The 14,109-nt window shown below is 50.4% G+C and overlaps 2 non-coding genes across 2 annotated transcripts; both read left to right on the top strand.

Annotated features, from left to right (window-relative positions):
- The first annotated feature begins 1,067 nt into the window (after positions 1–1,067).
- LOC139746074 (5.8S ribosomal RNA) lies at positions 1,068–1,222 on the top strand. Its single transcript, XR_011712059.1, has one exon. It is a non-coding gene; the product is annotated as a 5.8S ribosomal RNA (ribosomal RNA).
- Positions 1,223–2,796: 1,574 nt separating this feature from the next.
- LOC139746075 (large subunit ribosomal RNA) lies at positions 2,797–9,381 on the top strand. Its single transcript, XR_011712060.1, has one exon. It is a non-coding gene; the product is annotated as a large subunit ribosomal RNA (ribosomal RNA).
- Positions 9,382–14,109: the final 4,728 nt, after the last annotated feature.

The raw sequence follows: 14,109 nt of genomic DNA, 5'->3' as shown, positions 1-14,109 counted from the left end.
CTCTTCTTGATTGGGATTGGGACTTGCAAATGTTTCCCATAAACGAGGAATTCCCAGTAAGCGCAAGTCATCAGCTTGCGTTGATTACGTCCCTGCCCTTTGTACACACCGCCCGTCGCTACTACCGATTGAATGATTTAGTGAGGACTTCGGACTGGCGCTCTTGTTTGTTGTACTAGTAGGATGCCACTCGAGTGAGGGAGCATTACTAAGTCCTCCTGATCTCGTTGCTGGGGTTCTTCTCAAACTCTGGAGCTGACGGAAGGATATCCAAACTTGATCATTTAGAGGAAGTAAGAGTCTTAACAAGGTTTCCGTAGGTGAACCTGTGGAAGGATCATTAACGAAGCTTGCAGCAGCAAGTCCAAATTGTGGAAGAGAGAGAGAGAGAGAGAGAGAGAGAGAGAGGGAGGCCTTGGGAAACTCAAACTATGCCATTTGTGAAGTAGTACTACTATTATTACTAGTAGACTGCTGATGATGATGTCCAGAGGTTCCCGGCCCCCAAGAGTTGTTATCGTCGTCTTGGTAGTAGTCAGTCATTATGAATATCAGGAGTAGTATTTTATATATATATATATATATATATATATATATATATATATATATATATATATATATATATATACACACACACACACTAGGAAGCAGCCTATTATCATTACCACTTCAACACATGCCCATCCTATACAAAGTGCAATATAGTTTGGTCTGAATTGGTAGTACTAAGTAGGTAAACTGCAAATGATGACGAGTCGACAATGCCAATGACGACGAACTCAGTATTGAACCGACATACCGACCGACCGCCTGGTCCTTTGAGGCTCCTCCCAGGCGGCGGCTTTGGTGGCGTCAGGACTTCATGGCTATGCCATTGCGGCATGTTGGTCATGAACGTCTGTTTCACAGTAGTAGTAGACTGATGATCACTACTCTTGACGAGAAGTGCTACTACTACTACGAATTATGATAATGGAGACCTCAATTACATCGGGTTGACTTTACTAAACCTTTGCATTTATTACGTCTTCTCGGTACGGGAAGAATAATGTACTCTAATGAAAGACACCTCTTAACGGGGGATCACTCGGCTCGTGGGTCGAGGAAGACCGCAGCGAACTGCGTGTCTGTATGTGAATCGCAAGATTATCAGATACATCGATTGGTCGAATGCATATTGCGGCGGTGGCTGTATGCTACCGTCACTCCTGCACGAGAGTCGGAATAACATCCATCGGGCATTTTGGCTGGCTTATTCAGTCAGCCTTAGGTCCGCGTTGGGGAGTCGCCGCCGCCTCTTCCTAGGCCAGGAGGAATGAGGGGGAAGGAGAATAGCAATAATGACTGACAACAGATTACTAGGTTGTGACTGTTGGGGTCCATGTTGTTGTTTTTCTGCAAATGGTGTTCCCTTAAGTATTACCATCCTCCTTTCTTTTGATTGATTGTTCTTGAAGAAGAAGGACCGATTACTACTAGGTTTATCGACCCCTCGAAGGGGCACACACCCACTGAGCAAGGGTTTCTTTTGGCTCGGGTGGGTGGGTGCACCGTCCTGATCGAGTATCATGTGGTCAGTAGGAGCAAAGGAGAAGCAGCAGTGGCAGCAGCAGGTAATCGGGACAAATCCAAAGCCGAAGCCACATTATTATCGAGCAATGATGATGACATAAACGGCTACTACTAATAGCATCAGGACGAGGAAGTGACCGGGTGGGATGTTATGCATCGCCATCTGCTTATGTTGTCCTTCCTTCCTTCGTGCCTTCCATGCATCTAACCTGACTGACTGACTGACTGACTGCATGCTTTCAAGTTTATAGCGAATTATTAGTATTATCATGTTGCTCGCTCTTGGCTGACAGTTGTTACCGATGCTGGACTGAAGAGGGGCCAGCTCATCTGAATCCCTAAGCCAGCATTAGCCTCTTAGAGGAGGAGGAGTAGGAGGCTTTTGTTGTGTTTTAGGGGTGCTATTAGGCTGGTGCTGCCTTTTAGTATTATCATTAACGTGGTGATGATGAGTTGATCAGCCAATCAACAACACTAGGCAAGTAAACGGAAATGAAAGGCCGAGTGAAAAGACTACTACTACTAATGATACGAGTGGGAGAAGAGAGAGAATGAAGCATGTTCATATCATTACATGAACGAGAACTTGCTATAATGCCACCATATATTGCTATAAGAGGATGACTCTGCTCCCATGTCGTTGTACTGTGGTGATAATGTGTCCCAAATTCCTGATCAGTATTAGTAGTCTTTAGTAGGCCCAGTAAGTGATACTTACGTACCTTGACTTGCTTAGGTTGTTTATGGTGATACCAAGTAGATGCCTCTTTTGCTTTATGAAGCAAGCAGCAGGAGTAGGAGACGGAAGAAATCAAAGCAGCATCCTATTGTTTCTTCCATTACGCCTTCTTGCCTGAATGCTGCTGCTGCTGCAGTAGTAGTACCAGCAGAAGACGGTTTTATGAAGAAGATTTGCCGAAGAGTAAAATCTCTCTCCTCGTTGTTTTCTGGTTACTACTACTAATACTGACGATGAATGCTCTGATAATGGCTGAACGGATGGATAAGTGGGTCGATAGTTTGGCTGGTTGGTTGGTTGGTTGGTGGGCGCTGGCATTGTCATTGTACCCACCTTCCTAGAGTCCTCCTCCTGTCTTGCAAATGCTCAACTACTACTAATTATCATGATCCTCACCACCAATACCGGCAGTAGCATCATCGTGATTCTTCTCCTCCATGATACAATGAGCTAAATAGTAGTAGTAGTAGTAGTTTCCAAACCGTCGACCTCGTGTCAGGAGAGATTACCCGCCAAATTTAAGGTTATTAATTAGCGGAGGAAAAGAAACCAACAGGGATTCCCTTAGTAAGGGCGACTGAAACGGGAGAAGCCCAGCGCATGAGCTCTTGCCTATCCCATGGGGGAGGTAAGCCCGTACGGTGGATACCCGCGAGGGATTTGAAGATGCGGTCGGAAAGGGCCTCTCTGTAGAGTCGGGTTGCTTGTAACTGCAGCCCAAAGTAAGTGGTAAACTCCATCTAAGGCTAAATATGATCACGAGACCGATAGCGAACAGTACCGTGAGGGAAAGTTGAAAAAGACTTTGAAGAGAGAGTTCAAGAGTACGTGAAACCGTCGAGTAAAGCGGGTGGTGGCTCGAAGGTCGAAGTGAGGGGATTCAGGCCGTCGGTTGACAGCCGTTGGAGGATGTCACGGTGCGACCCTACTAATAATGTTGGGCGTCCCTTCCAGCGGTGTTTTGCCGACGGGCGTAGTTCGCCTCGTAGTAGGTCGCCGCGACCCGTTGTTGGAGAGGTCTAAGGACCCAGTGGATTGGTAGCCCACCGCCGCTCTGAGGGTGGTTGTTGCTTCTGCTTGTTCTGCAGGCGTAGTAAGTCAGTCAAACCAAGAGCATTAAGGCGGTCGGGTGAAACCTAGGGGTTTATAATGCTGGCATCCCTGCGACGGTCGATGAGATGAGCCCCCGGAGGGGAGGACTCTCGCGGCGTGAACAGGTCGGCACTCTACCCGTACCGTCTTGAAACACGGGCCAAGGAGTCCAACATGTGTGTAAGTCATTGGGCTAACTAAACCTAAAGGCGAAATGAAAGTGATGAGATGGCCTAGCGGCTTTGGTGGTGATGACGACGACTTTGTCTTAGTCTTCTTAGCCTTAGTCGTTGGGCCAGACCGATCCCCGACCGGCTGCCACCATCCCTGTAAGCGGGGTTATTATTAATAATCGTACCATTAGTCGTGTACAAGCGGGGTGAGTCCCTTTCCTCCGCCTCTGTCGAGACTGATCCGGTTTGGTAGGCGATGGTCTTTCTTAGTTGAAAACCTGTTCTTCAGGGGGGCGCAGGCCCAGGACTTGTGCATCATGGACCAGGCGCGTAATGGAGAAGATAGGGGCAGCTGCGTGAGTTGCTGCTGCTTATTCTTTTGTTGGGCGTCATGAGTCAGCAGCAGGTCCCATTAGCAGGCATGTTGGGACCCGAAAGATGGTGAACTATGCCTGGCCAGGATGAAGCCAGAGGAAACTCTGGTGGAGGTCCGCAGCGGTTCTGACGTGCAAATCGATCGTTAGAACTGGGCATAGGGGCGAAAGACTAATCGAACCATCTAGTAGCTGGTTCCCTCCGAAGTTTCCCTCAGGATAGCAGGAGCTCGCCACCAGATGAATTTCATCCGGTAAAGCGAATGATTAGAGGCCTTGGGGACGAAACGCCCTCAACCTATTCTCAAACTTTAAATGGGTGAGATGCCATGCTTGCTTGATAATCATAATCGTACTGCTTGAAGCATGTGCAAAGAATCAGAGTTCCAAGTGAGCCACTTTTGGTAAGAAGAACTGGCGCTGTGGGGTGAACCAAACGAGTTAAGGGGCCTAAATGAATGCCTTTTTTGATCCCATCAAAAGGTGTTGGTTGCTATAGACAGCAGGACGGTGGCCATGGAAGTTGGAATCCGCTAAGGAGTGTGTAACAACTCACCTGCCGAAACAACTAGCCCTTAAAATGGTATAGCGCCCGAGCATTCTCCCGATACTCGACCGCCGGGGCACTAACGGTCCGACACGCATGTGGTCGGGCCTCGAAGCCCCGGTGAGTAGGAGGGTCGCGGTGGTGTGCGTTGAAGGGTACGGCGTGGGCCGGCCTGGAGCCGCCACTGGTGCAGATCTTGGTGGTAGTAGCAAATAATCGAGAGAGAGAGACTCCTCGAAGGCCGAGGCGGAGAAGGGTTCCATGTGAACATCAGTTGGACATGTGTTAGTCGATCCTAAGCCCAAGGCGAAAGCCTGATCCCACGTTAGAGGCAACGACCACAAGCGAGAAAGTGGAGGGGTTGGTTGGTTGGTTGGTAGTAGTAGTTTTTGAAGCTTTACAGCTCAGAGCTGCTGCTGCTGATGCCGTGGCCTCTTCGTCTTTTTCCCGCAAAGGTGAGCGGTTGCGAATTGTCATGGAATGACGTGTTGACAGCGGCCTTAGTAGTAACAGTAATCATCATAATCATAATACTGCTGCTGTTATTACGAGAAACATTTTTTGTTGACATTAGTTCCTTGATAGCCCACCGGGAGTTGCTAGATGGGTTCAGTGGCGAAAGGGAATACGGTTATAATTCCGTAAACTGGCCCCGGACACCAAACAAGTGACTGTGGCAGCATCAAAAAGCTTCTCGATGTATCATGGTCTGACTGCTTTGCTCCTCTTCTTCTTGATACTTCTTCTACGTCTTGTGTCCGTTGTACGACTGTCTGTCTCTGAATGCTTGCTTCTTGCATCATCATCAGCAGCAGCAACAACATTAGCAGGATTAGTAGAAGGAGGAGGGGAGTTGGAGTTTATGGCAGCAGCGTGCCTGGGAATGCCGTTGATAATTTTGTTGCGGCTGCAGTCGTGACATACCTGTACAGGAACCCGGTAACGGGAACCAGCTCGCGTCCGCCGGCGGTGGACCGGGAAAGAGTTTTCTTTTCTGTTTAAGGCGCCGTGACCCTGGAAGCCATTCGCCGGAAGAAAGGGTGCTTGTAAAACGGTTAGCCGTAGAGCGCCGCGGTTCTTGCGGCGTCCCTTGCTCCACTGTCAGTCCTTGAAAACGCGAGGGAAGGTGACTGAGGAAGAGCAGACTTTTCCTCACAATAAAGTCGGCTGCGCCTAGTCTCGGGCCAGCACGTACCAATATCCGCATCTGGTCTCCAAGGTAAGAAGCCTCTGGACGATAGATTAATGTAGGTAAGGGAAGTCGGCAAGTTAGATCCGTAACTTCGGGACAGGGATTGGCTGTGAGGGTTGAGCCAGTCGGGCCTGTGCAGGAAGCGGGCCTGGTTTCAGGCGCAGGACTGGACAAGGTGAAAGAGGTTGTGGTGATGGTGTTGGACGTGATGTTGTCAAGTCCTCTGCATCATCATAGCAAAGCTCCTCTTCCTCACCCGCCACCCCTTGTTGGCACATCTGTGTTGCCCCTGTAAGGTGGTGCTTCTTCTTCTGTGCTGCTGCTGTTGATGTAGCATGTTGTAACATGGTATTATTGATATGCATGCACGCGTGCAGGCAGGGTCGTAGTCGTCGACTCAGGCAAGCAAGGCAGTAGTAATGTGTCGGCGTCTTTGGGTGGCTAAGGCGAAGGGGTGTGGAATTTTGTGATGTACGGCTTGTCAATAATAATAATAATAATAATAATAAACAACCTGCATTTACTGCTACAGCGACAACTCTGAATCCAGTTCGGACCGGCTTATCTCTGATGACCCTTCCGTGGAGCGCTCCAGGCTGCGTGGTCGTGTTCTCACGATGGTGGCTGGGCCTTGGTTCCGTGGACCTACTACTACTACCATTTCCAGTTTGGTGGGTTGACGGGCTATAACAGTTGCCTTTTGGGTTCACTTTAGTCCCACCTCGGCTGGCATCAAGCAATCAGCTCAGAACTGGCACGGACAAGGGGAATCCGACTGTCTAATTAAAACAAAGCATTGCGATGGTCGTAATGGATGTTGACGCAATGTGATTTCTGCCCAGTGCTCTGAATGTCAAAGTGAAGAAATTCAACCAAGCGCGGGTAAACGGCGGGAGTAACTACGCCGTGCCCTGTGCATACTTTCACTCGACAGCTGGAGATGGTGGGCTGGGTATACCAGACTTTGTCTCGACCGTCCGACTAAATAAACGGGCGCGGTTCAAGAAATTACTCACCTCGACCGACCCGGTGATTCATGCGGCTGTCCGGGAGCCTGCAGTGTTGAGCAAGCTGCAGCGCTAGGCCGGACCCGCATGCATTGCTGGTCGGCAGGCGGGTAATAAGCCCGAACGACTGCACGCATGGAGGGCCAATCTGGTCAGTATCGTTGACGGAGCGGGTCTCGCTCCATCTGCTGCCGTGCCTCAGGTTAGCAGATGGGTTAATAGCGGGAACCGTTTGCTGTCCGGTTCTGACTATGTGAAAGCCGTTTTAGTCAGGATTGGCGCGCTACCTACCCCAGCCAGGGCGTCCAGAGGCCGGCCCGAGATCAACGGCCTCTGTGACACCTGTTACAAACCTGGGACACTTGGGCACATCGCGCAGATGTGCCCTCGTACCCATGGGGGGCGGGTTAAACGGCACGATAACATCAGTGCCTATTAGGCCGGACGATTGAGGCAGAGGGGTTACGAGGTGTTCTGCGAGCCGCGCATTCCAGTTGTGGGGTCCTTTAGGAAGCCGGACATCGTGGCTTCCAAAGGTACAGAGGCCTGGGTAATAGATATACAGGTCTCTGGAATCCACTTCGCGCCTTTGGCTGCACACCAACACAAGTGCAGCTACTACGGCACCCCGGAAGTCCTACAGGGCGTACGGGATCTTACCGGAAAGGGCACCGTGCACATAACATCTGCCACAGTAAATTGTCGTGGTGCATGGTGCCAAGAAAGCGCGAGTGCTCTCATTGGGCTAGGGCTGACACACCGGGACCTTGAGGTGTGCAGTGTCAAAGCCCTAACCTGGACCCATTCCCTTTACAGGATGTGGTCAAAGAGCACATAGTAGCAATCGGGCCTGCCTTGTCCATCTGGTGTCGGCCACCGGGCAGGTTAAAGGTCATCTCCCCTTTGTTGGCTTAGGGTGTGCGGGATTAGGCTGTTCTCTCGTGGCTCCCGGGCAGGTACCAGTTCCTGAGGTCGGGTTGTCGGGCGGGCGGTGGACGCCTTGGCGGGGTTACCCATTGCTCCCGTCTGACAGGCCGCACTGGAAGGTTGAGCGGTGCTGGGAGGTCACTGTGTTTCGGTCTGTAAGGTATAACAAACAATCATCTTACCGACACCTCTCAACTTCTACCTATGCTGTCAGCAGTCTGATCTTATACCTTCCTCTTTGTGTCCATATAGTCTTCCTTCAACTAAACACTTCTTTCACTATCCACATGTAGTTTTGGTCGCTTACCGACAACCACCCATGTTGGGTAGATTTCACACAAAAGAGAAGCACAGAATTAGATAAGTAGTTAGATCTTCCTGCACGTCCCAATCACTAATTGGGAATCTATGAAGAAAATCTATAGCCAAATGCCTCATCTAATTAGTGACGCGCATGAATGGATTAACGAGACTCCCACTGCCCTTATCTACTGTCTAGCGAAGCCACAGGCAGGGGAACGGGCCTGCGAAAAACAGCGGAGAAAGAAGACCCTGTTTAGCTTGACTCTAGCCTGATATTGTAGAGACATCATAGGTGTACCATAAGTGGGAGGCCATTTCTGTGATAACAAAGGGCCGATAGTGAAATACCACTACTTTGATCGTTTCTCTACTTACTCGGCGAGACGGAACCGGAGCTTTCCCCAGGCGGAAGAGCCTCCTCCTTCTAGACCTAAGCGGCGGAAGGGTTCTTCTCTCTTGTTCTCATCTTCATTTCGAAGATAGATACTTAAATACGGGAAAAATAGGATGTTGATAATGGAAGAATGAAATATACCCGGACGTTCGCGCCTGCCGCGATCCGGTCTGAGGACAGTATCAGGTGGGGAGTTTGACTGGGGCGGTACATCTGTCAAATGATAACGCAGGTGTCCTAAGGCCAGCTCAGCGTGGACAGAAACCTCGCGTAGAGCAAAAGGGCAAATGCTGGCTTTATCCGGATTTTCAGTACTAGTACGGACTGCGAACGCAGGGCCTATCGATCCTTTTGACTTTTAAAGAGTTTTAAGCAAGAGGTGTCAAAAGTTACCACAGGGATAACTGGCTTGTGGCGGCCAAGCGTTCCTAGCGACGTCGCTTTTTGGTCTTTTGATGTCGGCTCTTCCTATCATTGTGAAGCAGAATTCACCAAGCGTTGGATTGTTCACCCATTAAAAGGGAACGTGAGCTGGGTTTAGACCGTCGTGAGACATGTTAATTTTACACCTACTGTTCAAATTCTAGGATAGACACTCGTTGCGATAGCAACTCTGCTCAGTGCGAGAGGAACGACAGTTTCGGACATATGGTTGGGCTCTTGGTCGAGCGGCCATTGGAGTTACGCTACGTCCGTGGGGTTATGCCTGAAAGCCTCTAAGGCAGCATCCCAGCTAGAGAAGCAGCGATATGTGTGCGGCTAGCATTGGGTTAAGGCCACGATTACACTGATGACAGACAATCTTCCGGGGACGCTCTTCACACCCAAGTGGGACGGCTGCTCGGAAGCTTGAATGGGCCCATGCAAGGGGAAATTGGGTAGAGTTTGATAGCTACGCTTGCTGCTCTATCCCATCCCTAATACGGATCAACCAAAGCCTGATGTGCTGTATCGAACCGTTTGCATACGACTTACGTACCAGCCTGGGTGCCATGAGTGGCAGAGCACATTCCTCACTGCGATCCGCTAAGGTTTAACCCGAAAAAGGTTAGGGGATTTGTCACGCCAATCGATGGCAATATCCTAGACAAATAGATATAAAAGACACTAGAGCTATTTTCAACGACACAGGTACTCGAAACTGATGATTATGATGAGAGAGACAGTGAGGACTGTGTGTATGTGTGTGTGTGTGTGTGTGTGTGTGTGTGTGTGTGGTGGGTATGTATTCGCGCCCGGGGAGGGAGCAAAAATGTCAGCCAGCCGCTCGCTCCCGTACGTACCTCCTCACCTCGGAGAGGTCCACTAATGATGATGATGATCACCACCATAAGTATGGAGAGAGAGAGAGCCCTTGGTTAACGGAGGAAAACTTGGAAATTTTTCGTCTGAAAATTTCCCTGTATCCTCCTCCTGTTGGGTCCCTCCCTCAGTCGCTCCTTTCCGTACCTCCTCCTCACATCACCGTTGTGGGTTCATTGCTCTAGGTGAGAATGTCGCCCCCAAAATATCGTCCCTTACCTCTGCTATAAGAGGAACTATTGATCAGACACGCAACCAGGCGTTAAAAGTGATTTCCCTCCCCTTGTGACTCGTATAATGTTCTCAGGTAAGAAGGAAACTCGCTGCGGACGCTACTGGCGTCGATAATTGAGGTGGTTTCCCCCTTACCTTCCATGCAAGGAGTAGGAGGAGGAGGGTGCAGCAGCAGCAGCAAGGGTTAGCCAAGCACCTTTGCCATGTTTTTCAGCTCCGACCCTCAATGTCCCATAGGCTGAGAGATAAGGAGCGCAAAGTAACGGAGCGTCTCTGGGACCATTTTTGCCCTCCGACACTATGTGCGTGATAGGCCGAGAGGTAAGGAGCGAAAAGTAACGGAGCGTCTCCGGGACCATTTTTGCCCTCCGACACTATGTGCGTGATAGGCCGAGAGGTAAGGAGCGAAAAGTAACGTAGCGTCTCCGGGACCATTTTTGCCCTCCGACACTATGTGCGCGGTAACCTGAGAAGTAAGGAGCGAAAAGTAACGGAGCGTCTCCATGACCATTTTTGCCCTCCGACACTATGTGCGTGATAGGCCGAGAGGTAAGGAGCGCAAAGTGACGGAGCGTCTCCGGGACCATTTTTGCCCTCCGACACTGTGTGATAGGCCGAGAAGTAAGGAGCTAAAAGTAACGGAGCGTCTCCGGGACCATTTTTGCCCTCCGACATTATGTGCGTGATAACCTGAGAAGTAAGGAGCACGAAGTGACGGAGCGGCTCCGGGCCTATTTTTGCCCTCCGACACTCTGTGCGCGCTAACCTGAGAGATAAGGAGCGGAAATTTACGGAGCGCTACTGGTGGCATTTTTGCACTCCGACACTCCGTGCGCGCTAACCTGAGAGGTAAGGAGCGGAAAGTGACGGAGCGCATCCGAGGCCATTTTTGCCCTCCGACATTCTGTGCGCCCTAAGCTGAGAGGTAAGGATCGCAAATTTACGGAGCGCTTCTGGTGGCATTTTTGAGCTCCGACACTCTGTGCGCGCTAACCTGAGAAGTAAGGAGAGGAAAGTGACGGAGCGTATCGGAGGCTATTTTTGCCCTCCGACGCTGTGCGCGCTAACCTGAGAGGTAAGGAGCGGAAAGTCACGGAGCACTTCTGGTGGCATTTTTGCGCTCCGACACTCTGTGCGCGCTAACCTGAGAGGTAAGGAGCGGAAAGTGACGGAGCGCATCCGAGGCCATTTTTGCCCTTCGACTCCCTGTGATTGTGCCCGCTAGGCCGAGAGGTAAGGAGAGACCTTGGTTGTCACTTTTGTTGGGACACTCCTACTAGCCTAAAAGTGGCGTCCGTCTCTTAGGTGACTGACTCCTATGCTCTCAGCCTAGGACTCTATGATTAGCGGAGAGAAAACTGGACATGCAAGGTGCCAAAAAGTGTCTTAGTTAGACGCACTTTTCTCCGTCACCTTGTGATTTCTTATGTCTCCGATTAGAAAATGACTTTTGGGGGGAGGACACCAAATTGAGCCAAGTGGATAACGCCTGGTCTGCTCGGCGCGTAATATGGTGACCCGAGGTCGACTGAAGGCCTTTGGGGGGGGGGGGGGGGGGAGGTTGGGATGAATGGTACGGCGGAAATCGTCATACGACAGACCATACGATCCCACCCCCAAGAGAGAGAGAGAGATAATATGAAGCTCCTCCGACTGCTTTTGGCTGTTGCCTCACCAGGACTACAGGAGCCAAATGTATCTGAGGAGGAGCACTGGGACAAACATCTCTACCCACGGTCTGTGTTATTACTGGGTACAACCGTGGGGAGTTGAAGAAGAGAAAACGAGAAAAAAAAGCATGGCCTCTATGTTTGTGAGGTGTTTTGCTTAGAAAGTAATAACTGTTGTTGGTTTGTGAGACGGTACGGGGAGACCTAAGTTTCTACCTCGGCGCCTGGGCAGGTACATGCTATACCATGTCGCTTGGCCGTGCGCGTGCGAATCGTAGAATTAGTGTTCTACCCCCAATGCCGCCGAGGAAGCAACCGTAGCAGCAGAAGCCTTCTTGGATGCCATTAGAGCCTGTCTAATGATATCCTTGGTGTATCTTCTTTTTGAAGAGGGCATCATCATCCTTCTCCATTATATGGAGCCGTCACGGCATATGCTGCGGCACGGGGGAGACGACGCCTCACCGTGGCCGTGGAAGTAATAAGTACTTTTCGTAAGTGTCTTTCTTCCGGGTGTGAGCGCGGCCTGCCTTCCTCCGTCGCCTTCAAGTCAACGCTCTTTTTTCTTGATCTATCTGGAAACGTTCTTATTAGTCTTGTGCTAAAGTAAGGAAAACCTTATATTTTTTCCTCTCTCATCCTGACACTGCTGGTTTGTGACTCCATCGTTGCGGCAAGAGCAAATGCCTCTCTCTTGAGCGACAACCGTAACGGAAAGGAGTATTATGATGGAGCAGCAAATGAAATGTTTGTTGTTCTCCAAGAATAATGTTAAAGGGCGTTGCTTGGCTCGTGTGTGTGTGCAGAAGCAATGTAAGTAAAGTTGAATTGTTACCATAGAGGCATCGAAGTTGATGATGGACAGAAAGAAAAATAAGTGTCTTATTTGTTTGAGGCGAGGTGAAATTGGTTGGTTGGTTGGTTGGTCGGTCGGTCGGTCGTATGCTTAAGAAGGTTGTTGTGTTGTGGAAGTACGGTCGGTGAGTGAGCTGAGTTTCTACCTCGGCACCTCGGCAAGTATCATATCGATGGCTTGGCCTTGCGCGTTCGAATTGTAGTAACGGTGATCTGCCCCCAATTCTGCAGCAGCCTCCTTCATTGCAACTTCCTCTGACTCCTCTTCAGTGAGAACACTGAAGGATCTGATGGCATGCATGCATGCATTGTTGTGAGTGCGGCGTAGTGCTGTCGTTGTGGGTGTACTTACGCCGTGAGAGGTTTGGTGTTATGCACCATATCCTCTAGCGTCTTACACAGGAGCAGCAGCCGCCGCCGGCCAAATGTTTATTATTATTATGACTAGTTAGCAGAACACGGACCAAAACCTCGAGTTAAGGGGCCTAAATGAATGCCTGTTTTGATCCCATCAAAAGGCGTTGGTTGCTATAGACAGCAGGACGGTGGCCATGGAAGTTGGAATCCGCTAAGGCGTGTGTAACAACTCACCTGCCGAAGCAACTAGCAGCCCTTAAAATGGTATGGCGCCCGAGCATTCTCCCGATACTCGACCTCCGGGGCACTAACGGTCCGACACGTATGTGGTCGGGCCTCGAAGCCCCTACGGTGAGTAGGAGGGTCGCGGTGGTGTGCGTTGAAGGGTACGGCGTGGGCCGGCCTGGAGCCGCCACTGGTGCAGATCTTGGTGGTAGTAGCAAATAATCGAGAGAGACTCTCCTCGAAGGCCGAGGCGGAGAAGGGTTCCATGTGAACATCAGTTGGACATGGGTTAGTCGATCCTAAGCCCAAGGGGAAAGCCTGATCCCACGTTAGAGGCGACGACCACAAGCGAGAAAGTGGAGTGGTTGGTTGGTTGGTTGGTAGTAGTAGTTTTTGAAGCTTTACATCTCAGAGCTGCTGCTGCTGATGCCGTGACCTCTTCGTCTTTTTCCCGCAAAGGTGAGCGGTTCCGAATTGTCATGGAATGACGTGTTGACAGCGGCCTTAGTAGCAACAGTAATCATAATAATCATAATACTGCTGCTGTTATTACGAGACCCATTTTTTGTTAACATTAGTTCCTTGATAGCCCACCGGGAGTTGCTAGATGGGTTCAGTGGCGAAAGGGAATACGGTTATGATTCCGTAACATGGCCCCGGATACCAAACAGGTGACTGTGGCAGCATCAAAAAGCTTCTCGATGTATCATGGTCTGACTGCCTTGCTCCTCTTCTTAATACTTCTTCTACGTCTTGTGTCCGTTGTACGACTGTCTGTCTCTGAATGCTTGCTTCTTGCATCATCATCAGCAGCAGCAACAACATTAGCAGGATTAGTAGGAGGAGGAGGGGGAGTTGGAGTTTATGGCAGCAGCGTGCCTGGGAATGCCGTTGATAATTTTGTTGCGGCTGCAGTCGTGACATACCTGTACAGGAACCCGGTAACGGGAACCAGCTCGCGTCCGCTGGCGGTGGACCGGGAAAGAGTTTTCTTTTCTGTTTAAGGCGCCGTGACCCTGGAAGCCATTCGCCGGAAGAAAGGGTGCTTGTAAAACGGTTAGCCGTAGAGCGCCGCGGTTCTTGCGGCGTCCCGTGCTCCACTGTCGGTCCTTGAAAACGCGGGGGAAGGTGACTGAGGTAGAGCAG

The sequence above is a fragment of the Panulirus ornatus genome, chromosome 63, assembly GCF_036320965.1.
Source record: "Panulirus ornatus isolate Po-2019 chromosome 63, ASM3632096v1, whole genome shotgun sequence".
Taxonomy (NCBI): domain Eukaryota; kingdom Metazoa; phylum Arthropoda; class Malacostraca; order Decapoda; family Palinuridae; genus Panulirus; species Panulirus ornatus.
The sequence above is the reverse complement of the archived record's forward strand: the minus strand, read 5'-3'. Positions and strand labels throughout refer to the sequence as shown.